The 21892-nt window shown below is 36.9% G+C and overlaps 1 protein-coding gene and 1 non-coding gene across 2 annotated transcripts in view; one reads left to right on the top strand and one right to left on the bottom strand.

Moving 5' to 3' along the window:
- The window catches only part of MORC1 (MORC family CW-type zinc finger 1), a 350777-nt gene that overhangs the window by 285133 nt on the left and 43752 nt on the right, over positions 1 to 21892 (bottom strand). The gene's annotated exons all lie outside the window — the stretch shown is intronic.
- LOC113624151 (U6 spliceosomal RNA) lies at positions 4229 to 4335 on the top strand. The gene has a single exon (XR_003434245.1). It is a non-coding gene; the product is annotated as a U6 spliceosomal RNA (small nuclear RNA).

Below are 21892 nucleotides of genomic sequence, written 5' to 3' on the forward strand. Positions count from 1 at the left end.
TCTCATCTAATTATGTAGCTTTTAAAACCATCTATGCTGACAACTCCCAAATTTATGTATCTGTTTCACACTCTGAGCCCCCACAGTTGTATATCCAACTACCTACTTGACACCTCTCAGTAATTTTACATGCATCTCAATATACCAAAATAAAACTTGAAGATGGCATATTAAGGAGGGTAGGCAAGTTGACAAAATTCAGTAAGACATTTAACAGCTTCTGATGCATTCTGACCCAACGTTTCTCAGCATTAATATTCTAGCGTCCATGGAATTTTGTATTAGGCTTTAGTAGATCTATTTGATTTGTTAGAATTCAATCAACACTAAATGCAGCATGGCATTTAGACTGTTAATTTCAGCCCCTCTTTAAATGGTGGATATTATTCCAAATGACCTATCATACTGAACAAAAATTGTCTTCTAAGACATCTTTTAAAGCTTCTCACTAGCGTCTAGTGAATTAGTGGTCAAATATTAAACCATAAAAATCATCCATTAGTAGCTAGGAAACATACAATCCAAGATGGAATAAACTTGGTAATCATTTTGACAAGGGCAAAACTGAAGTGAGAGACCTTACTTCATCCACAGAGCAAAGTGTGAGGAAGTGCGATAAAGACACTGCCCTTCATCACTGTGCTCCACCAGACACTCGTGTCTGGGGTTGAAGAAGCGGAGCCACCAGAAGCAGCCTCACTCCATGTGGGTATCTGCAGTCGGCTGAGCTTTGAACAAGCTGGCACCCAGTCCCTACTTCGGCACGGGCACACAATCTAAAACCTGCTCTTCGGCACAGATGCATTGGCATAAAATCTGTCCTTAGGCCCAGAAACTGGGAATTTTGGCTATAGTTAGATAATGCGTCATTCCAACAAAGTGATTGAAACTGCATGGGGTGGGCAAATTTGATAAAATGCAGCAGGCAGAGCAGGAAGAATTCAGACATTTGTTGGCAACAGATCCAGAATTTTAAGGAGGAAAAAAATACTTTGTGTGGAAAATTTCTCGAAGAATGTATGCCAAACTGTTAAGAGTAGTTATCGAGAAAGGATTATTGGAAATTTTTAAAGTATATATTTCTATTATTTTGATTTTTTAAAAAAATAGATATAAGGAAAAAATACAAATAATTGGAAAGCAATTTAAAAATGCCACACCCATAACCTATTCACCAGCAATCAATTCCCAGATCTTTACTTTTAGATCTCTGGAAGGGAAATTTGGGATTTCTTCCTTGGGATAGTATATAATTTCCTTCACTGATGTAAAAAGATTCCTTTTTTCCTTTACGGAGCAAACTTCCCACAAAGTTTCAATGTGAGGCTGAATCATGCGTATAAAATAAAAGACTTTTAGTTCATCTTCAATAAAACAGAATATTCTTTAAACCAATTATTTTTACTAGGAGGGAAAATGATTTCAGTAACTGAAATGTTCAGCCAAGATACTGATGGTGCTTTATACCTGCCATAGCAATTAAAATGTCTCTAATAAAATACCACTGAGATAAATTAGAATCCTTTATTCAGAGCTCATCAGAGAAGATCTAATTTATAACATTGACTATAACATGTTAAGAAGTTTCTATGTGAAAGTTAAATCCATGACAAATTTTAATCATGTGGATATAACTAGCCTCAAAGCTGTATTAATTATACATTTAAGCTCTACATACAAACTCGTACATTACAGTACAGCCAGAACATGTAAAATATAGTCTGAACCAAATTAAAATATGCCAATTTCCTCAGCAGTTATTTGCTTTTGATATACTATAGTTATTTCAGCCCATTCTTTATAAACATTAAATTACTGCTGTGTTTTCTTAGCCATTTTGCTTCCTTAGAAAGAACCCCAGGCTCTGGTTAACTCCATGGCCTGATTTTCGACTTTCACAGAGTACAAAGCAGATATCCATCCAAGATAAATACCTTAATAAAAGGGGTGAAAATTGCTGGCAAGTTTCACCTCCTTATCCCAAAGTCTGTTCACCCCACCCACTGTAATTCCTAGTCTCATCCTCCTATTACTGTCTCTCTAGGTTTTCATCTCTGGCATCAAAATCACAGGGCACGTCACCAGAGTCCCTGTTAAGTACAGGCATGCACTCCTTGTTTCAAAAGCAGCCTAAAGCAGCAGCCAGTCAGCAAACTTACCAGTCTTCGACAAGATAAGAAGCTTGTTCCATATGTAAATGACCATTTCATTCTCCATCTAGAAAGTCTTGGTACCAAGAAAAGATCAAGTGAATTGAGTAGTGTGCTTAGTGCTGTCACTGAGTATTACATGTATGTAATACCTCACGCAGTAAAAAATTCAAATGAAAATTTGTAGATTAAAAATTTAGTCTATTTCACTTCTCCTGTCCCCTAGTTTCCTACTTTCATTCCCTGGAGGTACCTTGATCATTTTACAGATGTTCAATGCATATAAAAGCATACAAGTGTAAAACAAACAACAACAACAAAAACAACAGAAACTTGTACTATACACCATATTCTTCCCTTTACTCTTTTAACATTATATATTGGAAACTGTCCAAAATCAGTACATATAGAACAGCTTCATTCTTTAAAAGGTTGCATAGAATCCCATGCCATACAGGTACATAATTTACTTAACCAGTGTCCTAATATAGGTATTTATGCTGCTTCCAATCTTTTTATTTCAAACAGCCCTATAAGGAATATCCTTGTATACTTGTCACTTAAGACGTGACAGGCATAGCTGTGGATAAATTCCCAGAGTAGTATTGCAGGATCAAAGAATATATGCATTTGTAATTTTGATAAGATATTGTTAAATAGCCTTGTATAGAGTTTATACCAAATTATATAATAGCAGTGTATTGAATACCTATTGTCTCACACCCCTTTCAATATAGCATGCTATCAGAATTCTTTTATCTCTGCCAAACTAACAAGGGAAAATGGCACTTCCTTGTAGTTTTAACTTAATTTTTTTCCTATTATATATTAAGTGAATACCTTTTCATATGTTAAGACCCATTTATATTTCCTTTGATACCAACTGTTTTGATCCTTTGTCCATTTCTTGTAGGATTATTGGTCTTCTTCTCACATATTTATTTATATATGCTGAGAAACATATCCTTTGGTCTATGTCATGAGTTGCAGACAAAATATTTTCCCCTGGCTTGTCATTTGTGTTTTTTCCTTTGCTTATGGATTTTAATGACAAGATAATTTTATTTTAATTTTATATGGTCAAATTAATCTTTTAATTTAAGATTTCTTAGTTTTGGATTAACCCTAGAAATGTCTTCTTAACCTTGAAATGTTTTACATACACACACAGACACACACACACACACAGACACACACACACCTGTGTGTATACATACATAATATTTCTATAGTATAGTTTTTATTTTTAAATTTAAATCTTTGAAACATTTGGAATTTAGGGATAAAAAATGAGGTAAGAGTCCAAAAATAATTTTATTTTCCAGATTACTATCCAGTTGTCCCAATACCATTTATTAAATAATTCATCACTTACGTACTGATTTGCTATGCCATTCTTGCCATACACTAATATCCAACACATATTTGTGTCTACTTACGGACTTTCTTTTCTATTCCATTTATCTGCATGTTTATCTATGCATTATTATTACATTAATGCAATTACTATAACTCTATATTTTAAAATATGGGAGAGACTGTAACTTGTTACTCTTCTTTGCCCAGACTTTTCTTGAATATTTTTCCCTATTTTCCATGTGACTCAACCCTTTCAGTTCAAAAAACAAATGAACAAATAAATAACACTCTTATTGTATTTACTGATATAGAATTTATTACTTACATTAGGAAGCGCTGATATCTTTATAACATTGAATCTTCCTATTTAAGAAAATGTATGCTTTCCTTATTTGTACAGATTTTGTATATTTCTTGTTAAATTAATTTCTATAAATTTTTTCTATTGTAAATGTGATATTTTCTTCCATTACAACTTCCAGTTGGTTATTGTCTGTACTTATGAAAGTTGCTTGCTGTTTATTATTATACTCAGCCATTTATAAATTCTTCTATTGTTACAATTGTTCAGTTGATTCTTTTGTATATTCATGTAAGCAAGTATAACATTTGCAAATAATGATAATATTACATCCTTTTTCAAATATATATGCCTCATTCTCTCCTCTCTAATTGTACTGGCAAGTACCTTCAGAACCATGTTAAAAAAGTAGTAGTGAGTGCTCACTTGGGCAACACATATGCTAACATTGGAGCAATATAGAGAAGATTAGCATGGCTTCTGAGCAAGGATGACACAGAAATTTGTGATAAGTTCCATATATTTTCTTCTCAGGCATGGGACACAAAAGCAAAAATAAACAAATGGGACTACATCAAAATAAATAGCTTTGCACAGCAAAGGAAACTATCAACAAAACAAAAAGGCAGCCTACAGAATGAGAGAGGGTATTTGCAATATCACATATATCCAATAAGGGGTTGATATTTAAAATACATAAAGAACTCATACAACTCAATATAAAAAAACAAAAAAACAACCCAATTAAAAAATGGGCAGAGGCCCCGAACAGAAATTTTTCTACAGATAGCCAACAGACACCGGAAAAGATGCTCAACATCACTAATCATCAGGGAAATGCAAATCAAAACCATGGTGAGCTACCACATCATACCTGTCAGAATGGCAATTATCAAAAAGACAAGAAACAAGTATTGGCAAGGATGTGGAGAAAAGGGAACCCTTGTTTGTGGGATTATAACTTAGTGGAGTCACTATGGAAAACAGTATGGAGTTTCCTCAAAAAATTAAAAATAGAACTGCCATATGATCCAACAATTTCACTTCTGGGTATTTACCCAAAGAAAACAAAAACACTAATTTGAAAAGATTTATGCATGCTATTGTTTCACTGCAGCATTAAATAGCCAAGATATGGAAACAATCTAAATGTTCATCAATAAATGAATGGATAAAGAAGATGTGGTACATATATACAATGGAATATTAGTCATAAAAAAGAATGCAATTTGCCATTTGTGGCAACATGAATGGATCTAAAGGTTATTATGTTAAGTAAACTAAATCAGACAGAAAAAGACAAATACCAGATGATTTCACTTATATGTGGAAGCTAAAGCACAAACAAACAAAACAAATGAAAACAGAGAACAAACTGATGGTTGCTGGGAGGTGGGAGACAAAATAAGTAAAGGGGATTAATAGGCACAAATCTTCAGTTATAAATAAGCCACAAGGATGCAACATACAACATAAAGAATATGATCAATAATATCTTAATAACTTTGTATGGGGACAGAAGGTTACTAGATTTGTCATGATGATCATTTCATAATGTATGTAAATGTCAAATCACTATGTAGTACAGCTGAAATTAACATATTATTCTAAATCAACTACATTTCAATTAAAAAAAGGAAAAAAAGTAGTGACAGTGGACACTCTGGCTTTATTCTTGACATTATGGGGATTTTCTCATTATGTTTTCACTGACATAATACTGGCTTTTAGGTGGTAACTATTAATTTAAAATGTGGCCATACAGTCCCTAGTTTATTGAGTTTTTTTCCAATACTTGATTGGTAGGATTATATGATTTCTCTTATTTGTTCTCCTCTAGGTGAATTATATTAACAGAGTTACTAATGTTGAATTATTTTTCCATTTCTGGAATAAGCTAGTACTATTATCCCCACCACGCTCAGTCATTGTCCAGAGGCAGCCCAGGGGAAGGAAGTATGGTTTGGGTATGAACACCACGGTGGTTTTAAAAGGGTTGCCAGCTGGAGTCTGTCATCAGCTACGCTCCTCACAGCAGATTCTCTTGAAGGAGATTTGAGCAGCATATTTTTACGCCACCACGTCAGTCAGTAAAGGACTAGAAGTCAGAAAACTTGAGCTCCAAAACTATGACACCAACCAGTTATCACTGTTATCTTAGGTAATGTGCTTTCTGAGCCTCACCTTTTCCTTGCTTGATAAAGACAGACATAATAACAGAGCACATGCATTTAAAGTGCTTGAAAGGGATTCTGGTACATACTGCGCTATAAATATTAGCTATGATTATTATTATTATTACCAAAAATCCCTTCAGACAGGAGCCCCAGAGCCTGGAACACAACAGCAGCTGCCATTTCTTGAGCACTTATTACATACATGCCAGGCAGTCAGTGTTGGCACAGAAAGGATCAGAAGGGAAGAGAGAAAGAGAAAGGAAGGAAATGTGGCACTTAATTGCTGTTACCACCTTGAGCAACTTACACTAAAGGAAGAGGCTCTCTTGCATTTAGAATTTGCTAGAACAAAAGAGAAACTTACAAGGAATAAAGTAAGCCAAAAAATTCCTTCCTGGATGTGTTAAGTTTACTGAAATGGAAAGGCAGCAAGGATTTAGGGTGTCAGCAAAGTTCAGAATAGAGAAGGCCCTTGGCTGGAGCTTTCATTTGGCTATATCCCCTGGGTCCCCCTGGTGGCAGGATGGGTGAAGGAAGATGAGCAATATCAACAGATATAGAGCAAGGATTTAGCACAGGCCAACATGACCTCTGATCCTGCATCTTCCACTTACCAAATCTGAACAAAATCCTTAACTTTCTTGTCCTCTCCTTTAAAGGGACTGTTCTGAGGAATAAATGAGATAATTATGTATAATTTATGTAAAGCATTTGACATAGAATAGCTGCTTAATAAGCATGGCTATTATTATTAAAGCATAACTCATATGTTTTATAATGACCTAAGCTTTACTTGTAAAACTACTCTCTGTATGGGGACATGTGTATGCATATGGCTGATTCGCTTTGTTGTGCAACAGAAACTAACACAGTATTGTGAAGCAATTATACTCCAATAAAGATCTATTAAAAAAAAAAAAACTACTCTCAGAAATGATGTTAATTTGGGAATTCCCTGGCAGTCTAGTGGTTAGGACTCTGCTCTTCCACTGCAGGGAGTACGGGTTAGATCCTTGGTCAGGGAACTAGGATCCCGCATGCCACATGGTGGGACCAAAAAAAGATGATGTTAATTTTTAATAAGTATTGATAGCCACCAAAACTATTTTTCATGAAGTTTAACCTTAGAACTTTCGGGAAAATTCACATAATCTACAATGTTTTTCAATAATTACACTTATGCTCTAATTGCAGTTTTGACCTTACACTCAAAAAAAATTTTAAAGAACATTTTTTTAATAAATTCATCTCTAATGGACAAACTAGCTGAAGCGATCATTTTAAAATAAATACTATCCAAAAGCTACTCACTTTCCAACTCCTAAGTCATGTGCAATAGTTAAAAATATGAGAACCTAAGGCACAAATACCGTCATTATATTAAGATGGTCTTCTATGTAAACATGAATCAACACATGCCTGACAGATTATAATAGTCAATTTGGAGACATGGAAGTTCTTGTTTCAATGGATGAAATATACATGCTTTTGAAAAATTCAAATGTGAGCTTTTTTTTTTATCTAAGAGATTTCTTCTGATCTGAAAGGGTAGCAAAAATCAGGTTAAAAGTTTGCATGAAAACGTACACCAAATCTTTAAAAAGCAAAGATCACAGTTGATATAAGATGGTTTCTAGAGAGAAAGCATTTATTGTACAGCCTTGTAATTGTTTCCATTCACATGGAACAACTCTAGCTGCTTTCAAAAATCAACAAGTGATAAGCAGAAGGAAGATGGGAAGAAACAACAGCATTTTTGTTATGTCCAACTGATAAACACTGGGCTGCAAATATATTATGCTAAGCATAATTAAGCACAGAATTAACATCATTTGTAATGCAGTGCAATAAGGCAGCTGAGACAAATGCAAAAAAAAGGTCTCCAACATATTGATCTAAATTGACACTGCCAAGTTATGTATTTACAAAAAATATGGACAAAGGGTCAAATAAATAATTTTTTTCTAGATGTATGTGCATAGGCTATGACTAAAGGTCTGAAGCAATTTTCATCCTGTTATTCATGTAGTTTGATAGATCTTAACCTTCCATGAACCATGTCTCTCACAGTGTATCTAATTACCTAGAATGGATCCAAAAACAGTCCTAACTCTGCATTTTAGTAGTTAAAGCATCATAAACAAAAGATAAATCTTTTCCTTGATAAAACTTTGGAGATAAAAATTTACAAAAGAAGTCAAGAACAAATTATTGAATGTTTTTAATGTTTTAACTACCAGGCAAGCACTTGAAATATGTCATTAATTCACTCAACAAACATTTACTGAGTTCATACTCTTTGATGAGCAGGTACTCTAAGTGTTGAAGACATAAAGGTTATAAGGATATCACAATCTAGTGGCAGTGACAAGTATATATAGATGCAATTTCAATACGATAAGAAATGCAGTGATAGCAGAAAGTCCTGGTGTAGAGTGGGAATAAGTGTAGGGGTGGGAGGAATGCCCAGAGACAGGGTATTTTACCTAATTTTGTGGGAGAAGAGAGTCAAGAATAGCTTCTTGATGAAGAGATGATCACACTGGGACCGCAAAAATGAATAACAGTTGATTTCCATCATAATCTCTAACAATCCCCATAAGTAGGTAACATAATTATTCCCATTTTATAGATGAGGAAACAGATGTACTCTGACTTAGAGATAATAACTGGTAGGACCAAGTCTACCTGATCCCAATACCATACCTTTTCTATTGTCTCTGAAGATCGAGAAAAATTCTCTGTATGTCTCTCCAAGTCACAGAATTTTTTCACCATTACTTATTTCATTTAGCAATTCCAGCACACTGTTCCCTTCTTGCAATTCTCACCATACTCAGCTAAAAGAATATATAGTAATTGCTGGCTTGTATTTCTCCCATATACTCTTAGAAATTCTCATGAAAACCCAAGATATTACAGTTGTCACAGAGAAGAATAGATATGAAAATCTAGAACTGTCACTGAGAAGAATGGAAGCCCTATTAAGACTTTTATAATAAATGTCTGGAAACATTTCCTTTAATTGATCAAATAGTCTCAGATTTAATCAGAGGGAGAGGCAGTAGTCTAAAGATCATCTAGAAAAAGAGTTTATTTCTCCTCACGATGGGATACAGTAAGATTTTCTTGATCTTTTGCCTACCTCAACCTACTATAGTCTCCAATTGCAAGAGACTATGTAAGAGCTGTAGGAATTTAAGAGCCATCCTGAGTAGGAAAAACTCACTTTCTTGTGTATCTCCCCTTTACTACTCACACGGAACACTTCACTACTGACACTTCTGGTCACCAAATGTGTGGGAATTTTTCCCACACCAAGCAATTCTGTGACACAAGCTGGGCATCCCACAATTTAACTCAACCCTGACACTATCAACCTGGAGATAGAGCCAGAACCATAGTTTACGGGCTCAGTCCCACAAGACTGCTCCCCACCCCAATTTCAAATAGCAAGTCCAGGTTGTCACCTGTGTTTCTGACCTATCAGCTATAAATCCCCAAAACCCTCACCTTGGGTTCAATTAATTTGCTAGAGTGGCTCACAGAATTAAGGAAAACAGTATACTTGCTGTTTACTGGTTTACTATAAAATGATATGCTAAAAGATACAGATGAACATCCAGATGAAAGAGATGTGCAGGGCAAGCTATGTGAGAAGCGGCACAGAGATTCCATGCTCTCTCCCAGAGCACTGCTCTCCTAGCACTTCCAAGCAGTCACCAACCCAGAAGCTCTTCAAACCCATACTTCAGGGATTTTTATAGAGGCATTATCACCTAGGCATCATGGATCATTAACTTCATTTCTAGCCCCTCTCCTTTCTCTGGAGGAGGGCTGAAAATTCCAAGTTTCTAATCATGGCTTGATCTTTCTGGTGACCAGCCTCCATCCAGGAGCCCACCAACAGAAGGCAGAGACCAATATATATTTTTTTTTTCCTGCTATCTCACACATCCTAATCGCCTATTGCCAACAGTTCATGATACTTTATATTTAGCTATCTATGGAAGCACACTAAGATACATCATCAACATCATCATCATCACTGAGCCATAAAATAGGAGATCTGGAGGGATCCACAGATGTGTTCATTTAACAGATATTTATTGATGATGTACTATGTGCAAGGCAACATGCTATCCACTAAGTAATTAAAGTTGAGCAAGCCATAGTGCCTGACATTAGGGTTTTGCCATCCATGGTGGGAGACAATCAGGCAAGAATATAAGTGCATGTGCTCCAGCCCGCTTATTTAACACATGTGGAAAAGAGGATAAGAAAATAAGTAGCTTATCAAACTCTGATTATGTATTGTTGGTGGGAGTGGAAGCTGATATAACCTTTTTTGGAAGACAATTTGGAAATGCCTTTTAAATTTGCAAATGTTCTTATTCTTTAACATAGACATCCTAAACAGAAATTTATCCTTCAGATGTACTTGCAGAAATTCCAAAAATAAGTGTTTGAGAATATTAATGCAGTTTTGATTGTATTAGAGAAACACTGAGAACAATCTAAATGTCTATCAATTGATTGACTGAATGAACTATAGAATACTGCGTAGCAATTTAAAAGATTAAATAGATTCAACATAATGTAAACACAAGAGGTTATTCAAGAGCTATTGGTATGTGAAAAAACACACAGATGGTATAGTTCTATCTTTGTTTAAAAAGGAAAAAATCACAAGTAAATGTTTAGAAAAATAAACAGCAGAGAAATGTATACTCAACTATAAACAGTGGTTAATACAATGGTTTCAGGTACTTTCTATCTTTTACGTTAATATTTTGTAATGCTGGATTTTTTTTCTAAATAAAAAGTGTGTTTGACTAAGCTGATGTGATTTATAAATGCTGTATCTTTCAAAAAATTTGACATTTCTAGGTTTTTACATTTATGAAAGTTATTTAAAAACTGTAAAGGCTTAAATAAATTATGGGATTATCTATTTATATTAATGCTAAATAATATTAGACATTATTTTGAGGTACTCTGAAACAGAATATACTTATACAGAAAAAAGATTTTAAAACCATTAAAAATAACATTAAGAATTAGGATAATGATATAGTTTCCTAGTTTCTTTCAAGAATTCCTGAACTACAGGTCCCTGGAGTCCTGGTCTAGTTCTGTTTCTATGCAGTTATCTCTTGCCTATGGGTAATCTCTTAAAACTCTTGCTCAAAGGCAAAAACTCTTCTAAGCAACACTAATTCTCATTACAGAAAATGCAAATACTGGAGTGTTTCTAAGAATGGAAAAGAAAGCTGCTGTTATTGCTAATAAGCACTTTTGATGATACACTGTGGAAACTGTAAACTTTATAACACAAGAAAGTAAAGCTGAAACAACCAGTGACTTAGCCTGTCAACACAAAGGCCTCACAGTTGTCTAGAACACATAGCTACCACAGCATTTGTCAGCTATTTTTGTACAAAGTAATCATAATCTTATACAAATAAAACCTTTATATTCGGCTGGAAGATGTAACATGAGGGTCCCCTCTTGCCCAAACAGAAAACTATCAAACTGAGATCAGAAACTCTATGTGTAAGAATGAGAGGAATGACTGAACAATTGAAGTTCCCATGCTTCTGGGCAAACTGCAGCCAGGTTCTGAGCTCACTTAAAGAAGAAAAGTTTGCTTGAATAGCAAAATCAAGTGTAAAACCATCTAACAGGGACTTTAATATATGCTGAATGTTCTCTTTGCAAATTCATAGAATTCATACCATAAATTGAAGAAGGTAAATTTTAAGGAATGTAAAATTTATCAGTCTTCAGATTTAGCTACTTCAGTGTATAGAAGTGAAAAGTGAATATATAATTTTATTCAACTCAGGCTTTGAATTGCCCATTTGGGTGGCTGAGTATTTAAGGGGATGTTAAGATAAAAATTTCTGCTGAGACTTTAAGACAAGAGACATGAGATAACAAAAACACTTGTGGAACAGGCCAGCCACTGTGTGTTTTGATATTTACAACTGAAAACACTCCTAAATTATATAGGTGTCTAAATCTTATGTCTCCAGCTTTGAAGGCAAGAATCATGTGCTTGGACTCATTCAGTGTTGGACTTCGACTAAGTCATTGACATGACTCCTATTTCCCATTTTCCATGTACATTTCCCTAAATTTACCTTTAGAGAACTGCATGGAAAACTCCATTCTAGTGAGCCCTCAGCATACCTTGAGGCAGAAATTGGCACCTTACTAGAGGGAGTATGGGAGATAGTTTTTGCTTCCCCACAATGGCTGAGACTTAGAGGAGTCAAGGACATCTATAAAACGACCATATCCATTTCTCTACTTTCCGACAATAATGACCAAATTTATAAGGCTATATGACACTTTCAATGTGCTATTTGTTCCAAGTTTAATTGTTATAACAACGTAAGGACATCAATACTTTTAATTCCTCCACTTTACAATGATAAAACTGAGGCACAGAGGTTAAGAAACTTGCCTGAGGTCACACAGTCGATAAGTATTAGCAACGACATTCGAATCTAGGCACTTTGAAACTGGATGCTAAGTTCGGACAGTTACAGAAACACTTCTCATTTGCAGGCTCCAGATTTGGGTAACTAGTTTAACCAATATTTCCTTTCACCCCAAAATACATATTGAACAGTATTTTATTAAGACAATCTACAGGGACTTCCCTGTTGGCGCAGTGGTTAAGAATCTGCCTGCCGGGGCTTCCCTGGTGGCGCAGTGGTTGAGAGTCCGCCTGCCGATGCAGGGGACGCGGGTTCGTGCCCCGATCCGGGAGGATCCCACGTGCCGCGGAGCGGCTGGGCCCGTGAGCCATGGCCGCTGAGCCTGCGCGTCTGGAGCCTGTGCTCCAAAATGGGAGAGGCCACAACAGTGAGACGCCCGCGTACCGCAAAAAAAAAAAAAAAAAAAAAAAAGAATCTGCCTGCCAATGCAGGGGACACAGGTTCGATCCCTGGTCCAGGAAGATCCCACATGCTGCGGAGCAACTAAGCCCAGGCTCCACAACTACTGAGCCTGTGCTCTAGAGCCCGCACACCACAACTACTCAGCCCATACGTCGCAACTACTGAGCCCGCGTGCCACAGCTACGGAACCCCGTGAGCCTAGAGCCCGTGCTCCATAACAAGAGAAGCCATCGCAATGAGAAGCCCATGCACCGCAATAAAGAGTAGCCCCCACTCGCCACCACTAAAGAAAGCCCATGTGCAGCAACAAAGACCCAATGCAGCCAAAAAATTTTAGAAAAGAAAAAAGAAAATGTACAGCACACATTCAAAAAAAAAAGAATTAGGGAGCATTTGTACATGATATATTTGCTAAATATTGTGATCAGTGTTGTTCAAAACATAATTTGACATTACATTTTACAATTATTTTGATGAGCTTTCATGATGTTATAGCATCATCTTAAGAAGTACATCACTTGTGAGAGAAATATAATAAAACCTGTTTTATCTTTAATCTGCCTATAACTAAATTTTTGCCTTAGGATAATTCAAAGGGTCATAAATATTGTCTAGAAACACAGAAAATACAATTATTAATGAATAATGGAATCTAAGAGCAAGTATCCACATATGTGAAGGGAAATACTAACTATCTGTGACATTTTTCAGGGTTCTATCATTATTTTAGCATTTTTTCCATAGTCTATTAAAAATTGTTCAATGTGCCAACAAACACATGAAAGAATACTCAACATCATTAATCATTAGAGAAATGCAAATCAAAACTACAATGAGATATCATCTCACACCAGTCATAATGGCCATCATCAAAAAATCTAGAAACAATAAATGCTGGAGAGGGTGCGGAGAAAAGGGAACACTCTTGCACTGCTGGTGGGAATGTGAATTGGTACAGCCACTATGGAGAACAGTATGGAGGTTCCTTAAAAAACTAAAAATAGAACTACCATATGACCCAGCAATCCCACTACTGGGCATATACCCTGAGAAAACCATAATTCAAAAAGAGTCATGTACCAAAATGTTCATTGCAGCTCTATTTACAATAGCCCGGAGATGGAAATAACCTAAGTGCCCATCATCGGATGAATGGATAAAGAAGATGTGGCACATATATACAATGGAATATTACTCAGCCATAAAAAGAAACGAAATTGAGCTATTTGCAATGAGGTGGATAGACCTAGAGTCTGTCATACAGAGTGAAGTAAGTCAGAAAGAGAAAGACAAATACCATATGCTAACACATATATATGGAATTTAAGGAAAAAAAAATGTCATGAAGAACCTAGGGGTAAGACAGGAATAAAGACACAGACCTACTAGAGAATGGACTTGAGGATATAGGGAGGGGGAAGGGTGAGCTGTGACAAAGCGAGAGAGAGGCATGGACGTATATACACTACCAAACGTAAGGTAGATAGCTAGTGGGAAGCAGCCGCATTGCACAGGGAGATCAGCTCGGTGCTTTGTGACCGCCTGGAGGGGTGGGATAGGGAGGGTGGGAGGGAGGGAGATGCAAGAGGGAAGAGATATGGGGACATATGTATATGTATAACTGATTCACTTTGTTATAAAGCAGAAACTAACACACCATTGTAAAGCAATTATACCCCAATAAAGATGTTAAAAAAAAATTGTTCAATGTCACAAACAAAATCTTTACACTGAGAGTCTCAAATTTTCTGAATTTAGAAAAAGTACTAAACATACACCAAGAAGCCAGAGAAACCAGCTTTACCCTAAACTAACAATATCACATTTGGAAAATCAGTTGTTTTCTGATTCAATCTGGAAAGTTAGGATAATGACTCAGCTTCTTGAAAAATACCAGAAGCCTAGTGGCTGTCAGGAAATGTCAGTGGTTACATATGATAGATGGGAGAAACTTAGTGTGCATAGAATTATGTCCTTTCCTCCAGCTTTGGTCTGTATGCTGTTTTCCTGTTCAGGAGTGTGGGAGTTTTAAAGAAACCTCCTTAAAAGGAACACAAAGACTCTATTCCACTATGCATGATATTGAGAAAAAAATAAGTTCCAATAAGCCAAAGAGCTTTGGTTATGTGGAAGTGAGGCCAGTGGGTTCAAGAGTCATTGGTAAATGGCCTTCTGAACTAGGATGAGGCAGGAAAATAAATGCTGCCCCTGATTCTGGACCCTAGGAAATAATAAAATCCCTTCACTGCCTTCCATGCACATCGTAGCTGACTCTGTTCATATCAAATGTTCGTTTTCCACATAAAATATTCCAATAATAATTTTGAAAAGAGGGTCCCCCTCAAAATTGATACTCCTAGCCTCCCGTGCAGCTAGAAGTGGCCACATGTACAGTTTTGATCAACAATACATAGGTAGAAATCTGTTGGGTCTTTCTGGTAAAGTTTTATTTTCCTGGCATAGACATGAGTCTTCCTTGCTGTTGCACCTTTTGTTTCTTTGTCCCACCTAGAATGCAGGTATGAAGTTGGACTGCGACTATGAAGTAATACTGGGGTAACGCTGCTTACTAAGGACGCTGGAATAAAAAGAGGAAGGCAGACTCGGATGTGGAGGACTCAGCCCTCAGCTGCCTATATCCAGAGTCTCATTTAAGAGGGAAAAATATTCCTGTTTTACAAACCACTGTGGTCAGGCTTCTGTTACCTGCAGCTGAAGGGCATCCTTAATGATATATCCTTAAGTGGGAACAGCCTCCAGGGAAATTGTAAAGAAGACAGTTTTCAATATCAACAATTATTTCCCTTGTCACCCTCTGTGCCTCTGTTCATGCCATTTCTTCCATCTGGGTACCTCTGTCCTCTGGCCATCTCTGCTAGCATGCATTCATTTATTTATTAGTGTAGCAAATGTGTGCCAGGATATGTGCTATTAAAAATCACATACATACACTCAAAGGTTGGACAAAGTCTAATGAGGGAAGTAAGATGTGCAAATAAATCCTCAAGATTAAAGGTGCTAATTGCTGAAATAGAGAAATCTCAAAGTCTCAGGTCACAGAAGACTGGGCAGCCAGCAACAGGGGGTCAGAGACGGCTTCCCAGTGGAAATGGTGATGGACCTGGCTCTTAAAGAATCAGCTGAAATTCGAAAAAAAAATCTTTCACAAAGCAGCCCTGCAATGGCCTCCATCAGAAAAGATTTTTCCTACGGAACCTTATTTGTCTTTGATAACATCAATTCCTTTCTTCCCTGAAGGTTGTTTAAGATTGTGTCTTCCTTCCTTTACAGGAGGGAAGAAGGCAGGGACTACATCTGACTCTACCTCTTAGTCTCCCATGGTGCCTGGTTCATCTTAGATCCATGGTAAATATTAGTTGAATGGCATTACTGATCTTCCCATGACGTTAGACACCCAGTGCCTTAGCTGCAGCTTCCCTGAGATCAGGCTTTTTCCTCAGATGAAGCCATCTAACAGACATTGGTTAAGTTAATAAAATTTGTCAAACTAGGAGAAAAGTTTAAGAAAATACAAAGCATTTTTGTAGCATATAAATATTTAGAAAAGTGTTATCTGTTGGCTGACTATATATACTCTCTCCTGAAGAGAATTGGACAGGAGGCAGGGAGACAGTAGACCCACCTGGGTGAGGGCTCTGATTAAAACAGACTGGAATGGCTGTGTATCCTTTTCATGTAATCCTTTTCCTTTTCTTATGGTAATAAGAAATTCCCACAGACTGGGCGTCTTAAAACAATAGGAACTTTTTTTTTACAGTTCTGTAGGGTGAAGTCTGAAATCAATGCCTCACAGGGTTTGTTCCTTCTGGAGGCACTTGGGAGAAACTGTCCTATGACTCTCTTCTAGTTTCTGGTGGCTGCTGGCAATCCTTGGTATTTTTTGGCTTGTATGTGCATTGCTCCAATCTCTGCCTCTATCTTCACATGACCTTCTCCCCTGTGGGTCTCCTCTCTTTCTCTTCTATTCTCTTCTAACGACACTTGTCATTGAAGTTAAGGCCCCCTAGAATCCAGGATGATCTCGTCTTGAGATCCTTCACTTAGTTACAACTCCAAAGACCTTTTTTACAAATAAGATCACATTTACAGGCCCCAAGTGGAAATACCTTTCGGGGGGACACGATTCAACCCACTACAACTTCTGTTGCTGCCTTCCCTCCCCACAAGAAAGGATTAACAAGACTGGCTGGGAAGAAAGGTTTTCTCTTCAAAAATCACGTTTCAAGGCTCTTAAGGGAAAAACTAGAAGGCTCCTAGGATGTAACAAAGAAATAGGACCATTTTGGAAATGGATGCCTAGTCCGTATCATTTCTGTAGAAGCTCAACCAGGCAAGATTCTTTATTCCAGAGAATAATTTTCTCTATCCAAATTTATTTCACCTCCACAACTAAGCCCCACAGACATAAATAGGCTGTGGGAAAATTACCTCCTGCCCAAGTACAAACTGTCTGATGTCACTCTTTCATTTTTTAACAGAAGGAACTTTTTACACTAAAGTTCTCAAACCTGGGACTTCCCTGGTGGCGCAGTAGTTAAGAATCGTCCTGCCAATGCAGGAGACACGGGTTTGAGCCCTGGTCGGGGAAGATCCCACATATCGTGGAGCAACTAAGCCTGTGCACCGCAACTACTGAAGCCCCCGTGCTTAGAGCCCGTGCTCTGCAACAAGAGAAGCCACTGCAATGAGAAGCCCGCACACCGCAACGAAGAGTAGCCCCCGCTCGCTGCAACTAGAGAAAGCCTGCTCGCAGCAACAAAGACCCAACGCAGCCAAAAATTTAAAAATTAATTAACTAATTAAAAAATATAAAGTTCTCAGACCTGAATCTGGGGGCAGTTGCTTAAATCTAAGTCTGTGGGCTTATAGTCTTGGATCTGTGTTGCTACCATCCTGTGACAACACTTCTATAATAGCACCAGACACAGTTTTCTAGGTATGTTATAACTTTATTTAATAGGTCACCTCTGCTGTATGACTTTTCCTTATTAAAAATAAATTCTGTAACATAAAAGCTATGAAATTACAGAGCTCTTCAGAGAAAGAATGATTCTCCTCAAAGGGCTTTTAGTAAAAGAGAACACATTTTCCTACAACAAGCTTGACTATAACCCACAATATATGTTTATTATGAAGAAGATTATATTAAGAATTCAGTCTCTGGGGAATTCCCTGGTGGTCCAGTGGTTAGGACTGGGCACTTTCCCTGCCGGGGCCGGGTTCAGTCCCTGGTCAGGGAACTAAGATCCCACAAACCAGGCAGGGCGGTCAAAAAATAAATACATAAATAAAGAATGTGGTCTCCGAGCGGTCTCTGACTTTACCACCAAGACACAACTGCAAATAGCCCTGAAAGCTATATTATGATATTTACCAGCTGAATTTTCTTAAGGGCAGGTAAACTTTTTTTCCAGTTAGGTCTGGCTATGGTCACATCATCACCTTCTGAGATTACATCAATTGACAGACATTTATTTTTATAAAGATTAAATACAAAACTCTCAAACTTTCCACCAATTCTTTTTAAAACTTTCCCACATCGAAGCAAGGGTTTTGGCATCAACACTGAGAACCCAGTGTTGAGGACTGAATTGTTTATGTTAATGTCGTTGTTTAACCTCTCTTCTGCCTAATTTTATTCTTTTTAACGTACCTTTTAATGCCAAATACTTCTATATGGTTTATTACGAAAATAAGTAATCACTTGACCCCTCCATTATCTTCCACAGAGGCAACCAGTCCCAACTATTTTGGCTTTTTCTTTTAGCATTTAACTCCTTATCTCTAAATAATATATTTATAATGCTACTTAATTTTTTCAATTTCAGTCATTTTTAATGAATTTCCTATGTATAATAGAACATGAGAATTTAGTTCCCTTTCATGCTTATCCCTTCCCAAAGCACAGACTTTTCCCTTTCTTTAATCCTTCCAGGAGAGTTAACCATAATTTTAATTAAATAAAACAGTATTTGCATTATTATGACTGTGTGAACTCCATCTACACCTGCACCATGATGCTCTTTTTTTACATCTTTTAATTTTACCTCTATTTAATAACTATCCCTTCTTAATTAACCTGGATTTCTGTGTACCTATCAGACTCATTTTCCTTGGTAGAAGTACATTCCACCAGATTCATCTTCTTGTAGCGCTCTGCCCTCCTGGTCCACTCTGGACTGCTCATCCCTGGGCCTGTAGCCCAGCCATCATCATAGCGTCTCCCTTACCCATCTTCCGGGAGACTTCCTTTTCCTCTCACTTGTGTCGGACCTACTGGATCTCATGTTTTTCTCCTTCTTAGTCTATTTTCTCCTTTTGGAATAGAACATTCTCCCATAGCTTCCTAAGAAATGGTACACTATAGGTTAATTTTGTAGGAACACCATTTCTGGAAATGAACACTTTATTTGTTCACTAGACAAGTCTTGACATATCTCTCAAGACAGGTCAATTTTCACCTTCTTCAGAAAAATTTTTCTGTCTCAGGCAAAATTAAGCTCTTCTACATATGCACATCCATAACACTTCATTTATTAATTTATTCATTTATCTATCCATTCACTTCTTCACTCATACATCCAGCAAATACTGATTGAGTGCTCTTATGAGCTAAGCACTGGGATAGGCACAAAGATGAAGAGAACAAACTTGATGTGAGTTTGTTCATGCAGGAGAGGGCAGGAAAAAAGACTGAGAAAGAATGACCAGTGAGAAAGGAGGCCAATCAGGCAAGGATGATGTTACAAAGAAAGGAAGGAGTGTTTCGTGAAGAAAATAATAATCAACTTCACTAGATTATGTTGAGAGGTATAGTAAGAAGCAGAAATATCTATTGGAAATGACAACAAAGACATCACTGATGGCTTTGGCAAAGGCAGTTTCTGTGGGAATACTGGAGTGAGATGAGAGGAGAAATCAAGGAGGTAGAGATAGTAAGCATAGGCAGCTCTTTGGGGTTTTTTTTTTTTTTTTTTTTTTCTGGCAAGTGGAGCAGAAAAATAGAGTGGAAATTAGGAGAGGAATGTGCAGTTTAGAGAGGGCTATAAATCATGAAAGGAACTGTGGCATGCTGAATGCTCCTGAAACTGATCTGACAGTTTCTGAACTGACACAGCCAGAGAGGCTAACATGTAGGAAGACCAAGATGTAGCTCTTGGTCTCTGGCACTCTCTGTTTAACCTTAACCAACTTCCTTCGGTAATTTTTTCTTACTTTGTTCATTGTTCCAAATTAATGATAAGAGGAACTTTTAATAGATTTCTCAGTATCTGGGAATTCCCTGGTGGTGCAGTGGTTGGGACTCTGCGCTCTCACTACGGAGGACCCAGGTTCAATCCCTGGTCAGGAAACTAAGATCCCACAAGCCTCGCCATGCAGCCAAAAACCACCACCACCAACAATAGATTTCTAGGTATCTAAATTAGGTTCATTTTTACTAATTCAACCTTCAGTTTTGTTTTGTTTTATTTTTCTTGTCTCTGTCATGGCTCATAACTGAAAAAAAAAAAATTCCCAGGCTGCTGAGAAGTTATCCTTAGGATAAAGTTCTGACACTACTTGAAAATTATTTTAATTTGGAAAAATTACACAAGTTGTTTTTGCTACAGTTTCATGAAAATCTGTTTAATAGTAATATCCAATCCACAAACTGTTTTAAGGATTAAATGAAACACTAGTAAAGCATATAGAATAATGCCTGATACACATTAGAGACTTCGATAAACGTTAGCTGTTGTTGTAACTACTGCGGTCACCATCATTTTATTTGCATCATGGTTGTCATCACCATCATCATCATTTGATGCTGAGAGGGGAGGAGAAAGGATGGTTCCAGTGAAATGTCATTTTGCTTAAAACCTGGCCCCTTAGGTGGAGGTAAGGGTACACTGTCACTTTGACCTCCATGCAAACACAAGCCGATACACACATGCACATACATGCTCATACTCACACTTATAGGATGCTCACGTGTGGCACAAACTGTGATGTCAGAATGTTAGATATTTTTTATTTATGTTGGGGTTTTTGTTTTAAAGTATTAAGCCAAATATAATCTTCTATGAAAAATATGTATTAGCTATTTCTGAAGTCTCTATAAATTTTTCATATGCAGTAAAAAATTAAATTTTGAGTTTATTAAGTTCAATTATAGCTGAAGAAAATAACAAAATAGCAAAACCAGGCCAATCTCACCTGCAGTTGTGGGTCCTTTGCTGACTTTGTGGAAAACCTACTTATTATATCTGTGCACTTTGCCTGTACGAGTTTGTTTCAGGATGCCCTCTCAGGCTCCAACCCTCCTCGATGGTTCACTACAATTCTATCCCCTGCCAAAGCACTTCATTTTTTCACAATAAACAAAAAATATCAATCAAGAAATGCTAATTAACAGTCACAGACAAGTTAATGTTTGCAAATATGAGAAAGGAAAAGTTTGAAACAAAACACAGGATGTGGAATATTTCAGACTGATACACAACTTAAAGAAATTCAAAGAATGAAATTTTATAATGTTTCCATAAGCCAAAAAACTACAACAAAAACATGAGCTAAGGGATGAGCACCTGAACCCCAGTAAAACCAGTATCCTAATAGATTTGTTTCCCAAACAATAAATGCCTCACATTAGCAGTACCAGCAAATTAAAGTTTAGTTTCCTTATTTGCAAACGGTAGTTTTAAATAATGTTTACTATCTCCATACTATTGCGGAGTGTTTAAACACCCTTTAAAGAAGTCAAGTACAAAAATGGTTGAGTTCTTCTATGCCAATGATGCAAATGACAAAGCCAGTTAGAGTATTAGAATATCAATGATGAAACATGAAAGGAATGTTAGAAATAATCTCACTCTAATCTCTTAAATTACATAGAGGAAAATTGAGTGTCAAAAATTGTGAAGGGATTGAGATGTTGCCCTGCTTAGCCTGATCGCAGTTTCATAGATGCTGGTAGAAGACAGGAGATATCCG

Source organism: Aethalodelphis obliquidens, unplaced genomic scaffold (assembly GCF_003676395.1).
Source record: "Aethalodelphis obliquidens isolate GAN/ISIS:26980383/991018 unplaced genomic scaffold, ASM367639v1 scaffold1, whole genome shotgun sequence".
NCBI lineage: Eukaryota > Metazoa > Chordata > Mammalia > Artiodactyla > Delphinidae > Aethalodelphis > Aethalodelphis obliquidens.